The sequence below is a fragment of the Sitophilus oryzae genome, unplaced genomic scaffold (genome assembly GCF_002938485.1).
Source record: "Sitophilus oryzae breed Bouriz unplaced genomic scaffold, Soryzae_2.0 scaffold_1297_pilon_pilon, whole genome shotgun sequence".
Taxonomy (NCBI): domain Eukaryota; kingdom Metazoa; phylum Arthropoda; class Insecta; order Coleoptera; family Curculionidae; genus Sitophilus; species Sitophilus oryzae.
Genome location: NW_022145945.1, coordinates 10,200,669 through 10,223,214, shown reverse-complemented (window position 1 = coordinate 10,223,214; position 22,546 = coordinate 10,200,669). Strand labels below are relative to the sequence as shown.

General features: G+C 31.0%; 1 long non-coding RNA gene across 1 annotated transcript; it reads right to left on the bottom strand.

Moving 5' to 3' along the window:
• Positions 1–16,623: 16,623 nt before the first annotated feature.
• Positions 16,624–18,468, bottom strand: LOC115874448. The gene is made up of 2 exons (XR_004048846.1): positions 18,238–18,468; positions 16,624–16,748 (listed from the first exon to the last, which is right to left on the bottom strand). It is a non-coding gene; the product is annotated as an uncharacterized LOC115874448 (long non-coding RNA).
• Positions 18,469–22,546: the final 4,078 nt, after the last annotated feature.

Genomic DNA, 22,546 nt, shown 5'->3' with positions numbered 1-22,546 from the left:
CGAGGATAAGTTAAAAACTTTATTTCTTCTCGCACGTTTTTTAATTGCTTCCATTTTTGAAAATTTTTGTATCGGTCCTTGAAAAAGCTACTGCGAGAGTATTGAAGTCATGATTACAAAGTCCCGCTTAAGATGGGCTGATCACGTATGCAGAATGCAAGAAAACCGCATACCAAAATCTCTGCTTTACTGTGAGCTTGTAGACGGTAAGAGGAGGCCGGGTGGACAACTCAAAAGGTTCAAGGATATTTTCCACGAAAACTTAAAGGGAATTAACAAGCAGAATGAGTAGGAAAAGGCAGCTCACAATAGAACGGAATGGAGAAGAATTGTAAAATCAGTTAACAGCGACAACCAAAAAGTAAAGAGGCAATAAAGCAATGAGATTTTTGAATGTCTGGAGTGCGGTAGACAGATAACATCACGTATCGGGCTATTCAGCCACAGAAAAGCTCATGAAAGAAAACGCCTTGCGTGACCGTCTTCTGATGCGTGTCAAATACTCGTCAGCGAGTAATGGCAGTATGTATGTATGTATTCGGGATTTAAATGGAAGTAGTTTGGATATGGCGTTTGTCGCCTCAGCCTGAATATCTGTTGGTAATTTACTTATTTCGTTTTGAGCCATTTCTGGATCCAATTCAATCAGCAATCGACACGAAAGAGAATTAAAAAATATTGACTCAAAACTGACAACTAAAGAGACAGCTTTATTTATTTGTCAATTATATATTATATTAAAACGTATATTATTGTATACCACCCTCTTGTATAAAAAATAAGTATTACTATAATATAGGTCCCTAATATAAGTCTACTGGATCTGTGTCAGAAGGAAATCTCTGTGTGAAGGGAATTTCAAGAATACAGACAGAATATCGGAGTTTGATCAGTAGATCGCTACCTATACAGGGTGTTCCAGAAATAAGTACAGATATTTTAAGGAGTGGTCAAAAAAACGTCCCAGAAATAAGTACAGATATTTTAAGGGGTGGTAGATCTGGCCAAAAGAAACATATATTCTCTTTACCATTTTCCAAATAAATTTATAATAACTGAGTAATTTAACTTCGAAAATTAAAAAAAAAGTAATGGCAACGTTTTTAGAGCCGCCGCTCTGGCAGCAATCTTCGATGCCCAGTGTTGACACATCGACTAGTAACAAACTAAACCAAGCCGTAATTTTAATCTTGGTTAAGTCAAATTTCTTTTTTAAAAATTCATTTATGTTTGTGAATAAATGACTGAGTTAGAGAAAACTTACTATAAATTAGCTTCGCCTTTGATCCTCTGCACTGGTCACATACTTTAAAGCGGATTATAGGACACCTCAATAGAGAAGGCCTTCGTTAGAATCTGATCTACCCCTTTTTGTTAACTTCTCTATCCTCTATTCCAGACATATTAATCAGCTTAATAATTGTCTAGTTGCTAAGTTGGCTTTAAAGATTTGTTTATCATTTTGTACAATACTTTGGAAATCTCTACCTAGTATGAGTTACTTAATATCAATCAAAAATAATTAAAAACTATAATGGGATATAATCTACATAAATAAAGCAAAGTCGAATTAGTAACACCATTTATAACTCAAAAACGGCTGAGAACCGATTTTAATGGTCTTCGATTTGTTTGATTTTTCTTCTCTACCCAGAGGAAATAAGTTTTTGGATGTGTAGTATATGTGTATAATTATTGTTTATTATTTAGGGTTTTATTATTTCAGTTTACTAAACTGTAGAATGTTTAGTAGAGGGGTTAATCACCGCGACCTTACAGATCTATTATGTGTTTTCCTTTCTTGAGTTATAACGGGTTATTACACTCTCAGGGCTTTGACAAAAACACAGAGCCTCCACAGAGGCCAGCTTTCTATCTTCGACATCAGCCGTACCAAAGTTTATGGCACGGACGATTGTCGTCTCGGCGCACTCAGTGATAAAGTGTTCTGGCGTTTCCCCATCTTCCCCACTGAATCTGCATTCGCCGTTGTTTCTCTAATTCAATCTACTGAGGTGCTCATTGAGGATACGGTGTCCTGTTAAAAACCCCGTGACAATCCGAAGATTGTTCTTGCTTAAATCAAGGAAAATCTTTAATTTTTCTCGGTCGTAAATTCCGAGGAACTTTTTCAAGTGTCTTAGACTGTTGGAGGATTCCCATTCCATGTTACGGAGGGAGTCCTCCAGGTTCTTCAGTTCCGCTTTAAGCTGGTTTCCGCTTGGAAAACAGAACGGTTCTGGTCCAGTTAGTGGAGTGTTCGCTCCTTTTCTAGCTATATACTAAACTATAAAAAAGTTATGTAAAATAGTAGACGTTGCAATATACTTAATATACAGGGTTGATCACCACATACGACACGGAGTATTGCAGCTAAATGGTTAGATTTTTACAAATTATAAGTTTTGGGTTCGTTGAAGGACTATTAGAGCTACAATTTAAAAATATTTTTACAAGATACAGAGTGTCCCAAAAAAATAAAAAATATCAAAGTTATATTTTTTTCAAGTGGAACACCCTGTATATTATTACATTTTTAGTTTCTATGATTAAAATAAAGGTAAATTTGATTAAGGTTTATTACACTTAAACCTTACCGTTTTTGAAATATTTTCTATTTTGTGAAATTGCAGTCAAAACTTTAAGCCTTCATTTTTCCAAGGGTATCAAAGTTTTTAATACTAAATATTTACTGAAGTCTATTTGTCGATCAGTTATTGCGTTGCAATAATAAAAATAATACTACCTCATACAGAGTGTCTAAAAAATTATTTTAAATTATTTCTAGCTTTAAACGGCAATAACTTGTTTAATTTAAATGGAACGCCTTGTATATTTTAGGATAATCCGATGCACAATTTAATTGTCTATCAAATTGTATTATACCACTTTTTACCTAAAAGTTTTCGTAGAGAATGCATTTTCTTACAATTTAGATTATTTACTCATTTATCAATATACCCATGGAATGTTGACATTTTTTTAGATTGTTTTCAAAGCAACAAATGTACAAAATGTACAGGCTAGTATTATTATCGTTTATAGCAAAATGATAATATTTCTAGACCATTTGCATGTAAAAATAAAACTATATAAATCTTTATAAAAGAGTATACCATTAATTAAATGTACCATCATTATTTCCGCCCAAATACTAATTAATTACATACTTAATTATGTTCGTTAATAAATTATTCTAAATAAATGTGGATTTGAATCAGAAATCAATATAATAATAAGTTATGGAAATGAATGTATCTGTTGTTATAAAAAGCATTTGTCAAAAAATAAAATATCATTTTTAAGGTGTTACATTTTACGACACTGTCTAATACACATACAAAATTCAGTTTTTTAGTATTTTGGGGCAATTATTATTAATCAACGCAAATCATGTGTAATTAGTCAATTAATGTAGTTTGAATACTGGAATCATATTAATTGGTCCTCTTTAACAAATATTTAAACAGTTTTTTTTTTATTTTTTAATGAAATAAACAAACTCTATCGACAATATTAGTATCTGTACTCTTTAAAAATTTGGTACATCTTTAAAAATAACCTAAAATGTCAGTATTCCATGGGTATATTGATAAATGAATTTAAAATTACAAGAAAATGCATTTTCTACGGAAACTTGAAGAGACAGGTAAAAAATGGTATAATACAATTTGATAGACAATTAAATTGTGCATCTGATTCTCATAAAATATACAGGGTGTTCCATTTAAATTAAACAAGTTATTGGCGTTTAAAGCTAGTAATTATTTAAAATAAAATTTTAGACACTCTGTATAAGGTAGTATAATTTTATGATTGCAACACAATAACTGATCAATAAATAAACCTCAGTAAATATTTAGTATAAAAAACGTTGATACCCTTGGAGAAATGAAGCCTTAAAATTTTTACTGCAATTTCACAAAATTGAAAATATTTCAAAAACGGTAAGGTTTAAGTGTAATAAACCTTGATCAAATTTACCTTTATTTTAATCGTAGAAACTAAAAATGTAATAATATACAGGGTGTTCCATTTAAAAAAATACAACTTTGATATTTTTTATTTATTTGGGACACTCTGTATCTTGTAAAAATATTTTTAAATTGTAGCTCTAATAATCCTTCACCGAACCCAAAACTTTGTAAAAATCACAATTTGTAAAAATCTAATCGTTTAGCCACAATACTCCGTGTCGTATGTGATGAACAACCCTGTATAAGGTGGTCCGAACTGTAGTCCGGAAAATTCAGCAGCATATTCTGCAGATAAAAACAAGTAAAAAAATTCGCATACATGTATGTCCTAAATGCTTAGTTTCGGAGATACAGGGTGTAGAAGTTTCATTTTTATTTCGATTTTTTCCAAATAATTTCTGAAGCAACGTCAATATTTGGATGAAAATTGGTGTCTGAGAGTTTTTTGACATGAGAAATTTGATTTTGATATCATTATGACTCTTATTTGTAGGGGGCGCCACTTACGTGTGTTTTAACTGGTTTGAGAAGTAATAACTTTTCGCCCGTACATGTATAAAACTACTGAGTGAAGAAATATACATTTCCGTGATTTTTTACGTAAAAAATGTCTCTTGCTAAAAATCGCTACGAGCAACTGTTCTGAAGATATTTAGAATGGAATTAGTCAATACATGTCATTATTGACAAAAAATAAACATTGAGTAGATATTTATTTGACTGAAATGATAAATTTGCGAACTTTTTATTTTTCTTCGAAAAAATGATGATAAAACAGTTTCTGTTGAACTTTTGGCACAAAAACATTTCAAATTTATGATATCAGTCTAATAACAATTTAGTCAACATGTTTAATTAATGATATATTTTTTTTGCTTATTTTTATCTGAAGAATATGCTGCCGGAATTACCGGAATACAGTTCGGACCACCCTGTATAGTAAAATACAATGATTAAAAAATCTACAGTGAATAAAATTAATTTACATAAGTATTTTTTGTAGAAAATTATAAACATATAAAATATGAATAACGTAGGAGGCGGGAAGCGGCAACATTGCATTTTCTCAAAAAAATACTATAAACAAATTTCCGGAAACTGAACACGCACACTCAAAAGTTTTTCAATATTTTCCGGAAAATGTAAAGAGAAGTATAAAATTTTCAACAATTTTTTTCGCAAAAAAAACTCATGGGTTTGTTTCTGGGGTCGAACTATAATATCAGTTAAAATACTTGCACTTATTTCTGGGACACCCTGTATATTATTAGGTCATTATATTTCAGAAATCTGCCTAGTCTTAGGTCTATTCTGTCGTGTTAAACCAATCCAAAATTCCATGCACACGTGCTTGCCTTAATTTGATTAAGGTTTGCAGAGCTTCAGCATTTGCCATAAAATAGCGAACAATTTATTACAAAACCATATAAATTATATTATATCACTGTAATTATAAAACTTCATTCTATTTCCGTAATATAACGGAATTTTAAATTATGTCTTTATTTTCGAGAAAATTTAGTCCAAACATAAGGAATATTTTATTGATGTTTGACCATCAAAATCTTAAAAATAAAGAAGTTGTTTAAAAATGTGCTTAAATACGGATATAGTATAGTCCCTTATCTGTAATTTCCTTCTTCATTTGTGTAAAAATACCTAGCCAGTTTTACATAAAACGTTAAATGCCGAACGCTTATTTTGTTACTTTTTCGGACTAGTGAAATGGACTCTTAATCCGCAAAATATCGCAACTTTTAAAAATTTTTTAGGTCTCTGTGAGAAAGGCAATGTTTTGTTCATCTCTGGTATCTGATATTACATACAATCAACAAATCTTTTGAACCAGGGTTAGATACAAATCGGAAATATCCGAAGGAAAAATCAACCGCAACGCCTACGATCGTTCTCGCCACGGCCGGAGTAAAATACGATGGCGAAATAGGAAACAGCCGAGGCTGCGGGGCCCTAATGGCGTGCCGTGGAACGTGACCCACAGCCTAAACGCCGTAAACTTAATAACGCCCAGCCGTGGAGACTTTGAGGAAAGAAAAGGGGGAACGGGAGGGCTGAAGGGGTGGAAGCAGCGTCGGGACGCCGAGATATCGTAGGATGAAAGGACGGCGAGCGTTCTGACGCCGCTCAAATATTCATGATCGGGCAATAGAAAGTATGGAAAAGGGATATTGGCAGTTTGTTTGGGCTTGGGCGTAAAGAAGTTGAACATATTTTTAATATTTGAAAAAAAAAGTTTAATGTTTTTCAATGTCGATATCATCTATAGTGAGATGTTTGGACTGCATCTCAATGTCTCCAAGACCAAACTATTGGTCTTTTCTAAGACTCCAATAAATGCACACCTGCGTCTTAAGGGACAAACAATCGAACAAGTGACCTCAATAAAGTATTTAGGAGCTAACATCAATATCAATAGTCAGTGCGACCCGAAAAGAGAAATATTTTCAAGAATTGAGCAAGCGAGAAAATTCTTCGTGAGTATGAAATCATTTTTTACAAGATGAGACCTCAGTGCGGAACTCAGAACTCGAATGGCCAGATGCTACGTCTTCTCTGTGTTACTCTATGGATGTGAGAGCTGGACACTGGATTCACAGACCGAAAAGAGAATAGAAGCCTTCAAAATGTATGTGTACAGACATGGTACAGACGGATGCTGCGAATCTCATGGGTACAAAGGATCACCAAAGTTGAAGTACTCCAGCGCATGCAGAAACAAAAAGAGATACTGAACATCATCAAGGAAAGAAAAATGCAATAGCTGGGTCATGTGATGAGAGGTGATAGGTACGAAATACTGCGCCTCATAATAGAGGGCAAAGTGCAAGGGAAAAGATCAGTAGGAAGACGCCAGAACTCATGGCTAAAAGATTTAAGGAGATAGTTTGAAGGCTCGTCTGCGAAAATCTTAGATCTCACAATTGGCATTTGGATCGCCAAACTTCGGCAGGAGAGGGGGTGATAAGAAGAGAATATCATCTATATCCTTATGCAGTTTTCAATCTAATTATTGCTTGGTAGTTTGATTTTTATACACCCAGATGCAAAAAATGCAACAGGATTTTTTTCGTCAAATTTAAAGTTTTATATATTTTTATTGTTAGCCCTATTTTCATAAGTTTTTTAGCAAACTGTATATAAATATATCAACTTTAATTCTTAAAATAAGTATAATATAAGTATAAGAATATAATTCTTATTTTTTTGGTAAGAGGGTGGTTTAAATATAATTAAACAAACGGAATCACGTTCTTTTTAGAACCTTTCGTCCCAAAAAAAACTCGTCCCAACCTTATTAGAAGATTTTGAACGGGAAAGCGGTAATGGTCCTTTCTGTCCCTTAAATGCTGTTAAGCTGGTGAGTTTTGTTGATGTAAATAATAACTGTTTATACAGGGTGTCTCAGATTTTAATCGGGAAAATTTAATAGACGATAGAACTTGCAAAAATAAAACAAAAAGTTCATATCAACTTGTAAGTTTTAAAGCTTCCTTTTCGAGATACAGGGTGTAAAAGTTACTTAAAAAAGAAAACAAATTTAAGATATTTGAAAAACTATTTAATCGATTTTGATATAACTTGACCCGTTTATAATACCTACTATGGGACTTAATTTAAAGTAATTAGATTTAAGTTTAATGGCCAGGGGCGGCGGTGGGGTATCACTGTTAAATTATTTTAAAGGAAAAAATACGCACGCCACTGCTTTTTTAGAAGTTTAATATTATTTTTGGATTTAGTAATTAAAAATATTATTTTTTTGTCTTCTGACTTTTTTGTCTATCTTGCTCACTTCCTGCGAAAAAAATTAAATTCATTTATTCACTCCACCCTGGACAGTAAATTAAATAATAATGGTTAGTTACAACAATTACAATAATTGTTCGAATTGTTAGACGTGTTAGATTGTGGTTGTTTAGGGCCAGCCGCTTGGCCACCTAGGTCCCCAGACCTTACCCCTCTGGATTTTTATTTGTGGGGGACAGTGGCGGATACAGAGGGGGGCCCATGAGGCCCCCCCCTAAAATCTATAAATTGTGTTAAATATCAGGCTATTGGGTTAAAATTCGCGCCCTAAATAGCATATTCTACATGACTTTTTATTTGGCCCCCCCCTAAAATAAATTCCTGTATCCGCCCCTGGTGGGGGATAATAAAAGCAAAGGTGTATGAAACAGCAGTTAACACTAGGGAAGAGCTAATTTTTTGAATCCAAAAGGCAATCAATGATGTCAAAGAAAACCCGGTCCAGATTTCAAGCGCAGTTCATTCCGTAGTTCGTCGTTGTAGAAAATGCGTTGATGTTAGTTGTTATCAACTCGAACAATTATTGTAATTGTTGTAACTAACCATTATTATTTAATTTATTGTCGAGGGTGGAGTGAATAAATGAATTTAATTTTTTTCGCAAGAAGTAAGCAAGATAGACAAAAAAGTCAAGAGACTAAAAAATAATATTTTTAATTATTAAATCCAAAAATAATATTAAACTTCTAAAAAAGCAGTGGCGTGCCTATTTTTTCCTTTAAAATAATTTAACAGTGATGCCCCACCGCCGCCGCCCCTGACCATTAAACTTAAATCTAATTACATCAAATTAAGTCCCATAGTAAATATTATAAACGGGTCAAGTTATATCAAAATCGATTAAATAGTTTTTCAAATATCTTAATTTTTTTTTAAGTAACTTTAACACCCTGTATCTCGAAAAGGAAGCTTTTAAACTTACAAGTTGATATGAACTTTTTGTTTTATTTTTGCAAGTTCTATCGTCTATTAAATTTTCTTGATTTAAATCTGAGACACCTTGTATATTTATAATTAATTTAATTTTGTTTCCTAAAATATTTTAATTAAAAAAAAATATGTAAAAATGGGCAACGCTGTGCGGGTCAGGCTTAATCACGTGACTAAAATTTTATTTGATATGATCTATATAGTAATATAAACACCAAATACAAGATATACATTTTGTAGTAAGAAACTACTTAACTAGCGGTACAATTTTTTTTATTAGTTTGTACATATTTTAAAAATATTATATAACCAAATTAACCTTCTTTTTCGTACAGCCACATGTAATTTCATAGATCTATAGGGTGATTGAAGGCGATGGCATATTAGACGTTTATGGTTATGGAGAACCGGTGATAGAATTTTTTTTAAATTTGGATTTTTACATAAAGGCACCTGCTCCATCTTTCTAAAATACTTTCAGCATTACAGTGTTGCCGCATCATTCGAAAAGTGATAGCATCTTTCTTATTTTAAAGGAGACACCCAGTATATTATTAACCAATGTTTATTTAAGATCATGTTTTTGTCAATTTTACACATGTTTGATTTTTTATCTCGAAAACTATCATTTATTTCATCACATAAAAATTATAAGATATCAAAGTAGTTTTCAAAAATGTAATAACATGCCAGGTGTTCCATTTAAATTAACAAAGATGTTACCACTTTTAGTATGAAGTGGCAACACTGTAATGCTGAAAATAATTTAGACAGATGGAGCAGGTGCTTTTATACAAAAATCCAAATTTTCAACAAAATCCTATCACCGGTTTTCCATCGTGTCATGTCCGTGAATCACCCTGTATACATTACTATTAGTTTGAAGCCTTCTGTCTAGAAACTTAACAGTTTCTAAAGCTATTCTCAAATTTCAGAACTTCTAATAGTGTCTATTATTACATAGAAACAAAATATGAAATTTTCTCGCTGAGTTATAATTTATAAAATAAAACAATTTAAATTTGAATGATTTAGATATTTAATAACGTTTATTTGTTTAGAAAGCACTACTTGAAGTAGAGTCTTTGGTTGTAAAAATAGAATAGGGTTACGAAAACAGTTTATTTTGAGCCATTCAAAGTACCTTGTAAACAAATTTTAATTTGAGCTTATTGGCTATTTTAACAGAGAAAATATCAATGGCTGAACAAAATATAGTGAAGTTAATGGTCTTAACTCCTACATGTAGAAATTATGAGACTTTCAACCTCCCAAAAATAGTTTCTTTAATATAGAACCCTACTTTACTTTCAGTCCCATCTACGCTGCGGTTTCCTATAGAAAACAAGCAACCCTGTTTACTACTGATTACATTTTATAGGCAACAACACTTCGAAACAATTTAATCTGGAAATAGAGTTCGCGATAAATAGAACACAATTAATGATCTTAACGAGTATAACTGTTTTTCTATGTACGTTAAATTTAAAAGGCCAGGTATTACTTATGGTATACTTAGTAACACTTATTCAGTATTGGGAAAGTTAGTAAATAAACAGCTAAAATTATTACGTAGTAATATACGTAGTGCCACCACAATTAGAACATTATCATACATAATTATTAAACAAGACACTTGTATGCAACTATAAGTCTGTCCAACGACAAGATCCTTGACAGTGACAGATGTGTCTGTCATTTTAATTTCAAAGTAGTTTATTTTATTTTACAAAGGAATAAGTTGGTACAACTGGAACACATAGCAGGAAATTAATATATTTAAAATTTGACTGATAAGTGATTACTTCAAAATATTGTGAAAAAAAACTGTATAAAACTGAAAAAATGTAATCGAGTTATTTTATTTAAAAAACGGTATGTGTTAATACAAAACAAACAAGAACAAAACACCACCTACCAAAAAAATATAAAAAAAACTTAAATTTCATACTTTCAAACTTCAAGAAACTTCCCTCATTTATTATTATATTTATCAATATAACTTATGTGCAAATACAAATTTCTAATATTCCACAGGAATAAATAAAACAACATAAATAAATCAAACTATTTTATTAATAATAACACTTACCAAATTTTATACCTTAAAGGTTGATTAATTAACTTTAATCTTATTTTTTTTAAGCCAGTGCCTTTTGACATTATTTTTCTGCAGTACTAAAATCCATTATTTACATCGTGTGATGTTGATATTTTACAGCTACTCCAGTAGTATATGTTTAGTACGATCCTTGTAGCATATACGAGATGCACTTATCTACGACGAGATGGTATACAGACTTTATTGATGGTAACTTTATTGGTGTATAAGACTTTCTGTCTGGGCAGCGAGTATTAACTATCAACTGTGCTCTGGGTCTACAGTTAATTTTCCCTCGATTTTTCGTCCACTTGACTTCAAAAGACATAAAACACACGTAATAACACGAATTAAAATGCATCATCTTCCAAAACGCAGATATTTGACATAAGTTGACACAAAATTATAACCTATAATTTGGCAAGACTTTGACAAGTCTCAAAAATCTAAAGGCGAGTTCATACGAATCGGCGTTCGTTTGTCGTTTATCGTTCCGTCAAACCAATAAAATTGAAATATGATCTGTCATTTTTGAAATAAACCAATAAAACTGGTTAAAAACAACAAGAGACAACGCATGACGGATTTATATTTAAACCCATCCATAGTTAACTTAAAAAATATTAGAAACTTTTTTTAGTAAAATAAATAGATTGGAATGGGACGTCATCTGCTTTTCTTCTGTCATCGTCTGTCGAAATCTTACCTGAGAAAAAAAGACAGTATACACTGTACACTGTAAAGATGTATCTAATATACAGGGTCCGGCAATAGTGTGTCAGGCATCTGTAGCTCCTAAAATAAAAAACTTGAGAATTTTGCTTAACGGAATAAAATAAAAAAATCTAGTGTCACAGTTTTAGTGACCAAAATCCTCCGAAACGGCTTGACCGATTTTTATGAAATTTTATATGCATGTATATTCACTAAGTCTGAGAATAGATTGTTATCTATTTTTTACACCCCTAAGTGATAAGGGTGGTCCAACCCATTTTTTTATTTTAGGACAAAATTTTTTATTTTTATTCTTTATGATGTGGCATTAGAAAATACATACAACCCTAAATTTTCACCCTTCTACCATCAACCCCTATTTTTTAATAGCGCGATATTAGTAATTCAATAATTTTGAACCCCGGTTCAATTATTACTTGATCAGTTATCCCCACCAGGCATAATCATAGGAATAATTTATATGTCAAAACAAAGTTTACCGGGTCAGCTAGTAATTTTTTTTATAAATATTAAAAAAATCTATAAATAATAATAAGTGAGTAGTAAAGAATCATGATATTTTTACTATAGTCACGTATTAATTTAACAAAAATCAAACATATAAATCGAAAAAGTAATGGTTGTGTGTCTTTGGCTTTCATAAAGACCGGTTACGACCGGAGGGTCGATGAAGAAACCCTCCCCATAGTAAAAAGAGAAACGAGACAGCATAGGGGAGTAAAGGATGGAATGAGAGGGAAGGTCTAATAAAGATTAGAGGGTAAGCGTTTTGGGTAGCTTAAAATTCTGCTAATACAGGATACAAATTTAATAAAATTTTAATATATTTTTGTACTTTACGTACTATGTTGTAGTTACCTAGGGTTTTTTTTATGACGAGACTGAGGCAGTTACCTACATAATGTTTCGATCAGATGAAATTAGCTGATCAAAGACATTAGACAGTTACGGCACAGGATTTATACGTATCTCGCAATACGTAATAATAGACAGCTAAAGCACGACCAAAGACGTATAACGCTGGGGCGGGAAAGTGAAATAGCAAAAGCGCATAGATAAATGAAACAAGTTTAGATTGGAAAGTGCCCATAAGGACAATGTAAACACTATTTGGCGCTATTCTTGCAACGGTCGCGACCCAAAACTTTTGAAAATTTCGGAGAGGTTCGGCTTATTCCGGAATTATATCGCCAAATATTGTTTATTCAAATTTATTATTATTTTCGTTTAATTTTATAAATAAAATACAGTGTGTTGCATACAAGAAACTTTATTTTATGTAAGGACGCATGTATGAAATACCTATGAAACATTGGAAACCGACGTTATGCCACGATCCACGATGGTTTTTGCAGTTCACAGTTCTCAGCACAGCTTTTTAAGTTTTTAATGCCACTTTTTCACAATTATCACCGGTTGGAGTAAACAAAACTTGAATTAAACTCACAAAATAGCAATAATTACCTACTTTGAGAATGGACGCTATAGACACTTTTCGGAATTTCTTTAATGAGAGCGGTTTAGATTTTGAAAGATTATTATGATTTTTGAAGATTCTGACTTTGACAAGGGAATATTATTTCTGTTTTTGTTTGCCGTTGTTCTTAGCGACCGCTATAGCAGCGCCAGATCGCGTATAACGGTCGCGACCCAAAATAATTTCGCGACCTAAAATTTTTACAGGCTTTCCAATCTAAACTTGTTGCATTTATCTATGCAAAAGCGGTTCCACCGTTTCCACGGAAATCTCAAATAAAATAGTTCCAGCCCTAGTCACTAGGTGGTAGTGCAATTAATTTTTAGGTTAAGAAGTTGCTACTAGTTATTGCCAGATGGCGTTAAATCAGAATTTTTTTGTAGTTTCCATAGTTTCCAACGCCATTGTCATATTATTGTCAAATTCTCAAAAAATATTAACGTTGTCATAGCGCCAATCATAATATTATCAAATAAATGATTATCAAAACGTTTTTCAAACTATAATTTGTTATATGTGTTTTAATTAGACAATTCCTTTTGTTTGTGGCCCTAAAAATATAATGTAAGTCTTTTATTTTTGCCATCATTTAAGTACCTATTTATATTTATACCATTTACAAAACTTTGGGCGTATTACGTTGGTCTTGTTTTATTACAATAAACGATGTTTAAATATTTCACTTATAAATAAAAACTTTAAATAATAAATAATATTTCACATGTTTGGCCTTAATTTTATTTAATAATTGTATAAATTATACTTTTAAATCTTATTTTTTACACATCACAACGATACTTGTTATTGTATTGTTGAATTTGTGTAAAAAATAAGATTTAATAATCAAATTTAATTATTTTAGAGTAAAATTCAATAAATACGCTCATTTAAAAAGCCCGCGCTTCGATCCATTTAAAACAAGCCCTACTCAATAGATGGCACCACTTCTGTAGGACCATTTTTCAGTAAGGCAGAGTCCATGCTTTTTCTAGCTAGGTATATTCTTTGGTATAACCCTTGTTTATATATTAATAGTTAGTCAATGTGCCTGTATAAGTCGATGCTGCCAACTGGTGGCAGAAATTAAAACGTAAAAAGGGGCGGAGACTATTGAATTTGGCAAAGAAGTAGGGACTAGGAATTCTTCGAATTTAATTCTCGGTAAAGAATAAAATATCTTATCTGCTTTGAACCGAATTTTTACCTCAAAGCGTTATTTACATTTTTTATTTTTGGATATGGATTTATATTTATTTTGATTTTCATGGCCCCTTGTTAAATACTAAATGATTATATTAGGTATATATGTATATATTTTATTTCTAGATGGATAATTAAAAAAATATATGAAACTATACCTACCTACCTCTGTAACTTTGTAAAAAGTATGACGGATTTAACATAATGTTTTTTTTTTAAATGTAACATGCTATTTTATTTTAGATCCTGCGTAAAATTATTACTTTTTTATGTATAATCCTTGTATAATGGTGTAACCTAAAACTAGTTTTCTAATATTTCAATTTGTTGATGAAGAAAAAATATTAGATACTATGTAGATATTTAAGGCAGAGGGTGTTTAAGGCAGGCTACAGGGTGTTCAACATATATTAATGGTTAATTCTACGTATTTAAAATTAAAAAAATATCTGCAGACTCTTTCAATGACACAGCCTATACTGAGTGTTTTTTTTTAAAGTGGTTCACCTCTATAACTTTTTTATTTTTTCAGATTCCGAGAAAAAAACTAAATTGGGAATGTTAGTAGGTATATGACATAAATCGAGATTGATTCGTATTCAGTTAGTTTCGGTCACTTCCTGTTTCACCGGAAATGTATACATTTGATTTTTAAATGGTACCCTCGGTATTTTTTATACCGTAAGATCGAATAAAAACGGCGTCAGCGATGGCTATGAAATGAACATCGATGACATTTCTCATATAAATTTACATATAAAATGACAGCGCTTTTCATTTCATAGCCATTGCTGACGCCGTTTTTATTCGATCATACGGTACTTTATTTGATAGAAAATGACATTCTGAATAGAATGACAACTTTTGACATCAACAATCATATGTCAACTTTTGACATTTTCAATTAAATCAAAAATAGCATTTTAAAATTCAATCTAGTGTCATGGCTGTGTTAAAACCATTATTTTTTAATCAAGGATTAATCAAGGAGCTTTGGAAAAATTGATTTGGTCGTCTAATATTTTTTGTGTCTTTTCCTGGTCAGTTGAAATATGCCCATTTCGTATTTTAATCATAACTCAATTTTTTTTAATGAAACGAGAGTGGCTCATTAGCATATTTGGAAAAGCATTTTTTGATACCTAATAAATTTTGGTACCTAATTTTGGTAAATAATTTGGTACCACACACTCCGTATGTCGAGTCAAACTGTCGTTATCTTTACGACCGGTTACATGTTGTTTATTATCATGGCACTCTACTAGATTGAACTTTAAAATACTATTTTTTAAGTAAAAGAGTCAAAAGTTGACATTGAATTATTCTATTGAGAATGCCATATTCTGCAAAATAAAGTAAAAAAATACCGACGGTACCATTTAAAAACCAAAAGTTGTAGTCATTTCCGGTGAAACAAGAAATGACCGAAACTAATTGAATACATCAATCAAGCTACTTTTGAAAAACACCCGATATATTATAATTCTTTCTGATAGATTTTACAAAATCCTTCAACTTCTATTAAGAATGTCATATAACTAAATAAATCACTTTACTTAATGTTTAATAATAAATAATTTTTGTTTTGTCATATGGCAACTTGTTATAATGTAAATGAATTAAAAGAAGGATAAAATTCAGAACAGATTGCAAGCTGTTGAGTATAGGTGTACTTAATATACTTTCTTAACAAATGTTGAAAGGTTTTGTAAAATCACTAGAAAAAATAATAATATATATATCGGATCAGCCAAAAAAAATGTTTGAACACAGTGTAGCATCTAACTGCAAGTATTTTTACATATAAATATATTTTTTTTTCATCTCTGTAAAACACTCCTACCAAATTTGTGTAGTCCAACTTCGGAAACAACTGACAGTTAAGTAACATAGGAATAAAATTTTACTTTTTTTTTAAATTGTAAATACTTACTAACGTTATTTATAAAAAAAAGTTATAGAATTTTAGGCAGAATCGAAAATAAAATAAAAATGGAGTTTTGCATTAAAAAACATGTATCCGCCACATTTTTTGAAGCAACCAGTATACTCAAAAATAACATTTGAACTGTGTCTCTAAAGATTCTCTATACCCTTTTTTTTATTTTTTTGGAATTCCCAAAACAAACGAGATAATTAACTTTATTTCTTTCGTGATATCTCATTTTATAATATTTCGGAAGAATTAATCAGGTATCTTATTTTTATAATTATTAGAAATAAATCGGAATTAAAGGATAAGGGATATGTAAATATATACCATACGATAAAAAAAAACGGCCTCAGAGGTGGTTTGGAAATGAATATCGATGTCATTTGTACGTAAACAAATAGACGCCGTTTTTTTTCGCTCATACCGTATAAGAAAAAAAATTTAATAAAGCAAACGCATTTATTAATACATGTATATAGATTTACATGGTATGAAGAAATTCGCATTATGATCTCTGAAGGTCCCACCAATGCTTGGTTAGTGGCGAGTACGACCACTTAGCAGTCACACCTATAATAATTTAATAAAATATGAATATAATAAACAAACTTATTTCTTTTAGATTTTTTAAAAGCGAGTTATATGTGTTAAGTGGTTTTTGATTATTTTAGACTAATTTTTTTAGACATATGACTTTTAGAAAGTTTCATTTTCACCAAACAAAACTACGTGTGTATAATAAATTGCAGTATAATCAACTATAATGCACGATATATACTGGGGGCGTCAAAACTAGATGTTGGGCTTTTCTCAATTATTTCGAACAGAAGTCCAATTTTTTCTCCAAAAATTTTGTCCAACTTTGTTTTGAAAAATAATTTTTAAATCCATAATCGATGTTTATACAGCAATGTCCTCTTTTAGAATAGATAATTATTTTCAGCTGCATCGATAAAATAAATCATATTTACTGATGCCAAGTAAAAAAATAATTAGGAAATTATTTTAGACATCTAATTCTTAATTTTTGTCGCTGATAAATAGATACATCACTTTTGACGACAAACCTACTAATAAAAATTGCGTAAAACAAATCATGTTTATTCGCAAAGAGACAATTGAAAACAATTTAATAACTATTAATTTGGGATATAGATCTTAATAAAACAAAAGTTGCATAAAAGCTTTGTTGATTTATGATATAAAATACAGTGTTTCATTTGAAATAGCAAAGAAAAATATAATATCTAGTTTTGACTCATCCTGTATATAATAAACAATTTAGTCTATTTTAATATTATTATATGAATTATATAATTATTAATTATTAACTTAAATTAGTTCCAGTAAAAAACGTCGATATTACCTATTTTTAACTTAACTTAGAAAGAGAGGGCTTTAAATATATATTTTATTATATAAACAATAAAATTCAATCCAAAAAGGGTCAAAATATATTCTTTGGTCAAAATGAACTCTATACGACTACGAATTATGGTATTTTTTGGAATGACAATTTAATAACAAATCCACCAAGCAAAAATACAAAATATAGCCTTTCTTTTCACAAACTCATAACCTTTGCTCATAACTAATAACTTTAAAAGTAAATATATATTTGAATCATCCTGTATATCTATAAAAATACCTCCCTGTCAAATTTACGCTACTTTTGCAAGCATATTTTACAAAAAATATGATTTGAGTGAAAATATAAAATAGGAAATCTGATATGAAGCTTTATCTAAACACAGGGTTGACTGTAGATAAAAAATATTTTACGTTATCAAGTTATTAAGAAAAATTCTCGGAAAAATTATAAAATACACAATATATCTGACAATTCCAAAAAAGCAAAGTGAGAAATGAAACAATTTATAGCATAAAATCAGTATTTTTTTAAACTTTTAAGCAAACTGGGCATTATCGTTTAATCTATCTATCAATCTATCAAATGTTTATTATTAAACTTATCTCAGACTCTATAACATTTTTCCCAAGAGTGATTTAAAACAAATTTATATGAATTTAGAAATAAATATGAACAGTATTTACTTACCTGTAAAACAGATGCTTTTTGCTTAATTAAATATGTTGGAAAATATTATCCAGTAGGTACAAATACACAACACTTAAACACAACAAAATAAACTAATAAAATAATAGTTTCTAATCCAAATTTCACAAATACTGTTTATGTTTCTTCGCGAGGGACGAAAAAACTGAATTTTTTAATTACTCAGATATGCATTAAGGTATATTTCAATTCAAAAGCTTATAAATATTTATTTTTATAACCTAAACGAAACGAAATTACAAGTCGAGAAAGATCAACAAAACTGCCGAATTTAGAAGCGAATATAACTTTTTTTCCTTTTTTCTTGTCACAGTTGAAACAAACAAGGATAAAGCTATTTTCGTAAAACATGGGTGAAACGTGCTAATAAGTGGCCCAATAGATGTGACCTCGCGCCCGTCCATTTTTGAACGATGGGCGGGTTTAACGGATTCCTCTCAAAGAAAATCGTAGGGGAATACAAAAATTCAGAACGGGCAAGGCGCCACCTAGAAGACGGGCTTGTACTAAGCCCTCATTGTACATCTATTTATACATAATCAAGGGTATAACGTATCATTTGCCATGTACGCCATGTACGCTTGCGCAGCGAGAAATTCACTTGCGTTTGCGAATACATGAGACATATCTTTGTAAGTATCGAGCTGAAGGAATTACGATTTAACCCGATTGCTCGTTTTTCTTGCCGGTGAGTGTATATGTTACGGTTAAGGTCCGATGTCCGGTTGGTGTCGACATTACCCGGTTAATATCGAGAATAACACACAACAAAACAACGAAAAACATAATCTAACCCAAACATTAACCTGTTAATTTCGACATTAACCGGACATCGGACTTTAACCGTAACATATATATTACGCTCAATAGTCGAATTCGGGCAATGCCCGAGAAAAATAAGCAAATCTAGTTTTGAGCAGGAATATTTCGGAGGAGGTTATATTTATAGGACTTTAGTTATTTGCTCGGTTATTTGGCGAGTTGGTTAGCGTGGTTATATGGAGGTTGTTAATTCATGGGTTAGTGGGTTTTTCGGGTTTGGGATATATTCCTTGCTCAAAACTAGATTTGCGTATTTTTTTCGAGCATTGCCTGAATTCGACTATTAAGCGTAACATATATACAGGGTGCTACAAATTCGGGGTACGAGCATTGGTATCTCGGAAACCGTAATAGATACGAAAATGGTTAAATTAAGACAAAGTTGCTTCTTGGGATGTTCACCAAGATGCCATAAAAAAAGTTCTAAAAATTTCAAGTATTGCTGAGTTTTTTGGAAAAAAAAAGGATTTTTTTAAAATCAATTTTATTTTTTCCTGTCGTTACTTTTTTGAAAATCAAAAAACGAATTAAACATTCTCATAGCCACTTTATTAGGGCTATCACACAGAGTTTTTAGTTTTTCAAATTAGCTGATAATTTGTGAGATACAGAAACCAACTTAATTTTTTTAAATACGGACCTCCTGAGTACAATGATATGCCACACTTGATACTTTTTTTTGTTTTGGGTACCTTAACAATAACAAAGCTATTTAATTATTATTTAAAATAAGTCCGACCCTGGTTTTTTAAATTATTTAATCTGACTATATTCATATTCATCGCAACAATATTGATCAGTGCTAATTAACACTGAATAAGGACAATCGAGCCAACTGAAAGATTCAAATAAATAATATCCAGGTCAGCAATTTAAAGATATTATGTTTAACTTTTTTATTGTGAATTTGAAATATCAGTGTACGATCTAATAATATTAATCGTAGTTATTATAAATAAATCAACTTCTACAATACTAGTTTCTAATGCTCTACATGTTCGAAGGGGTTACCGCCCTTCCTAATGCACCAGTTAGTTTTTCGTTCAATCTTATTTATAGCTCATTGAACATAATCTTCTTATACTTCCGAATGCATTTTGTACTCTTTATTGTAAATAAATGTTGAAATATTTTGATTTCACTTTTACAAATGACACGTCATGCAGCGTATAATCAGATAGCCCTAATACAGTTGTTATGAGAATGTGCAATTAGTTTTTGATTTTCTAAAAAGTAAAAATTATCTATACCTATGTGGCGGGTTCATCTCTCCAAAAGAATCCATACAAAAAATACCCATGCGGGATTTTTTTTGGTGTAAAAAGTAAAGACAGGAAAAAATAAAATTGATTTTCAAGAAAATCCGTTTTTTCCTAAAAACTCATCAATCCTTGAAATTTTTAAAACTTTTTCGATGGCATCTTGGTGAACATCCTAAAGCGCAACATTGCCCCAATTTAACCGTGTTCCTATCTATTATGGTTACCGAGATACCAATGCTCGTACCCCGAATTTGTAGCACCCTGTAGGTGCCATCAAGGCATAGAACAACATCATAGTTGTCTATGCCTTGATTGCATTTTAAAGTTTTATATTACAAGTTTTTTTGAGAAATCTGTGTTTGGGCGTTGTGAAACAATGTTTTTAAGAAAGTAAGACAAAATAAGCTTGTGGATTTATATTCAACGCTAGCCTAAAAATACAATGATATAGACTTTTACTCATGTATATAAAAAAATAGTACAGCATTTCCATCACACACATTATTAGGACAAAAAAATATTTCCGTTGCCAATTAAGATAAATTCAGGATTTCCATCACATATTACTAATACCATAAAGAGTAATGAACCTCTTCAGTTCGTTTTCACTGAAAATTATATTTTTCATGGTACGAGCTTCAGTAGATGCCTCGTTATACATAGAATCGCTTTCAGAATGAACCGTTATGAAACACTTGGTAGTAGGTACACGGTCGTAATCGGTATTGTAAATTTGTCGCTGGTGAAGCGGACTGCCTAACAGTAAACTGCTTCGGTTACTCTAAATATAACGACCTTAAAAGATACGATGTTGTAAAATATTGTTAGGTATTCCGTGGATCTTTTTGGTCAAATACGCTAACTAATTATTTAAAGTTAATCAGTATTATAATATCCTCCTTAAAATGGACAATATTAGAGACCAATAAATAATAATTGTATTATTGTTGACTATAATTTAATCAATAAACTTACTTCATTATCATCAATTTCAGCTTATTCAACCATTTCCAATTATGATGTAGCCTCCCTCACATATTTACATACTCTCTTTGTAGTTGGGCCCATTGTCACAAATTAACTACAACAGATGCGAAAGAACACCGAATTACGCGTTCAGGTTTCTGTGACCTTCAGAAAGAGTTCATAGACAATCCGCATCAATGTATAGTTTGGGTTATTATTTGTTTGGGTGAAAATAATCTGCACCAATATGTTATCGAGGCATACAAAAAGGTCCACAGACTTCGAGACATACGAAAAATCAAGTCCATTTAGCGTGTGTCGCAATTTTCACACCTTAAAAAATTATTTTTTTATAGCTATAGCAACTGCAGCGACTATGAAAAAAGCTGTGTGATTTTCATAGAAAATAAGGGCACCTGTAATTCATTTGAGAATGTTATAAATCGCTAAAAGAGGTAATATTAAATAAATTTTATTAAAAATTGAACTAAAATTGTTAGTATCATTAAAAACAATTCAAATTCAAAAACTGTATCAGTCAAATTCCCTCATTTAAGTTGAATATTAAAGTAAATATAAATACAGCTCATTCTAAGCTCTACTTATCTTTAAGAAAAATTTAAATCATTGTTGCAATTGGGCCTTAATACCATTTCGAATGAACAATAGTATTAATAATGTACATTATAATAATAATAAATTTTATATCATAGTGTGTATTAAAACTACTAAACACTTTTAAATTGGTATTATATTAACAACTTTTGTTTTTAATCCAAAAAAAGTTACCAATTTTCTCAATCAAAATATTTGTGGTCCTGAAAAGGACCTTCGTTTTCCCATGTTCGTCAAGGTAGTTAATGGGTAAACGGTAAAAAAACAGGATAATGAAATTTAAAAAATTACAAAAATTGTTCAAAAGTGCCTCCCTCTCGCATTAAACAATAACCCAAACGACCATAAAATCCCCTCCTCACATTGGATAACATATCAGGGGTGACAGTGTCAAAGGCATTAAATATTTTCTGCCTTAACTGCTCCAAGTTTTGAATTTCTTCATGGCCGTAAATTTTAGATTTTATGTACCCCCATAAAATGAAATCATTCACCGAGAAATCAGGTGAAATTAAACGTCAGTCTAAACAAAACTGTCATTTTTGAAAACTTGTCAAAATTTGGACACACGCTAAATGGACTTGATTTTCCTATGTCTCGAAGTCTGTGGACTTTTCTGTATAATC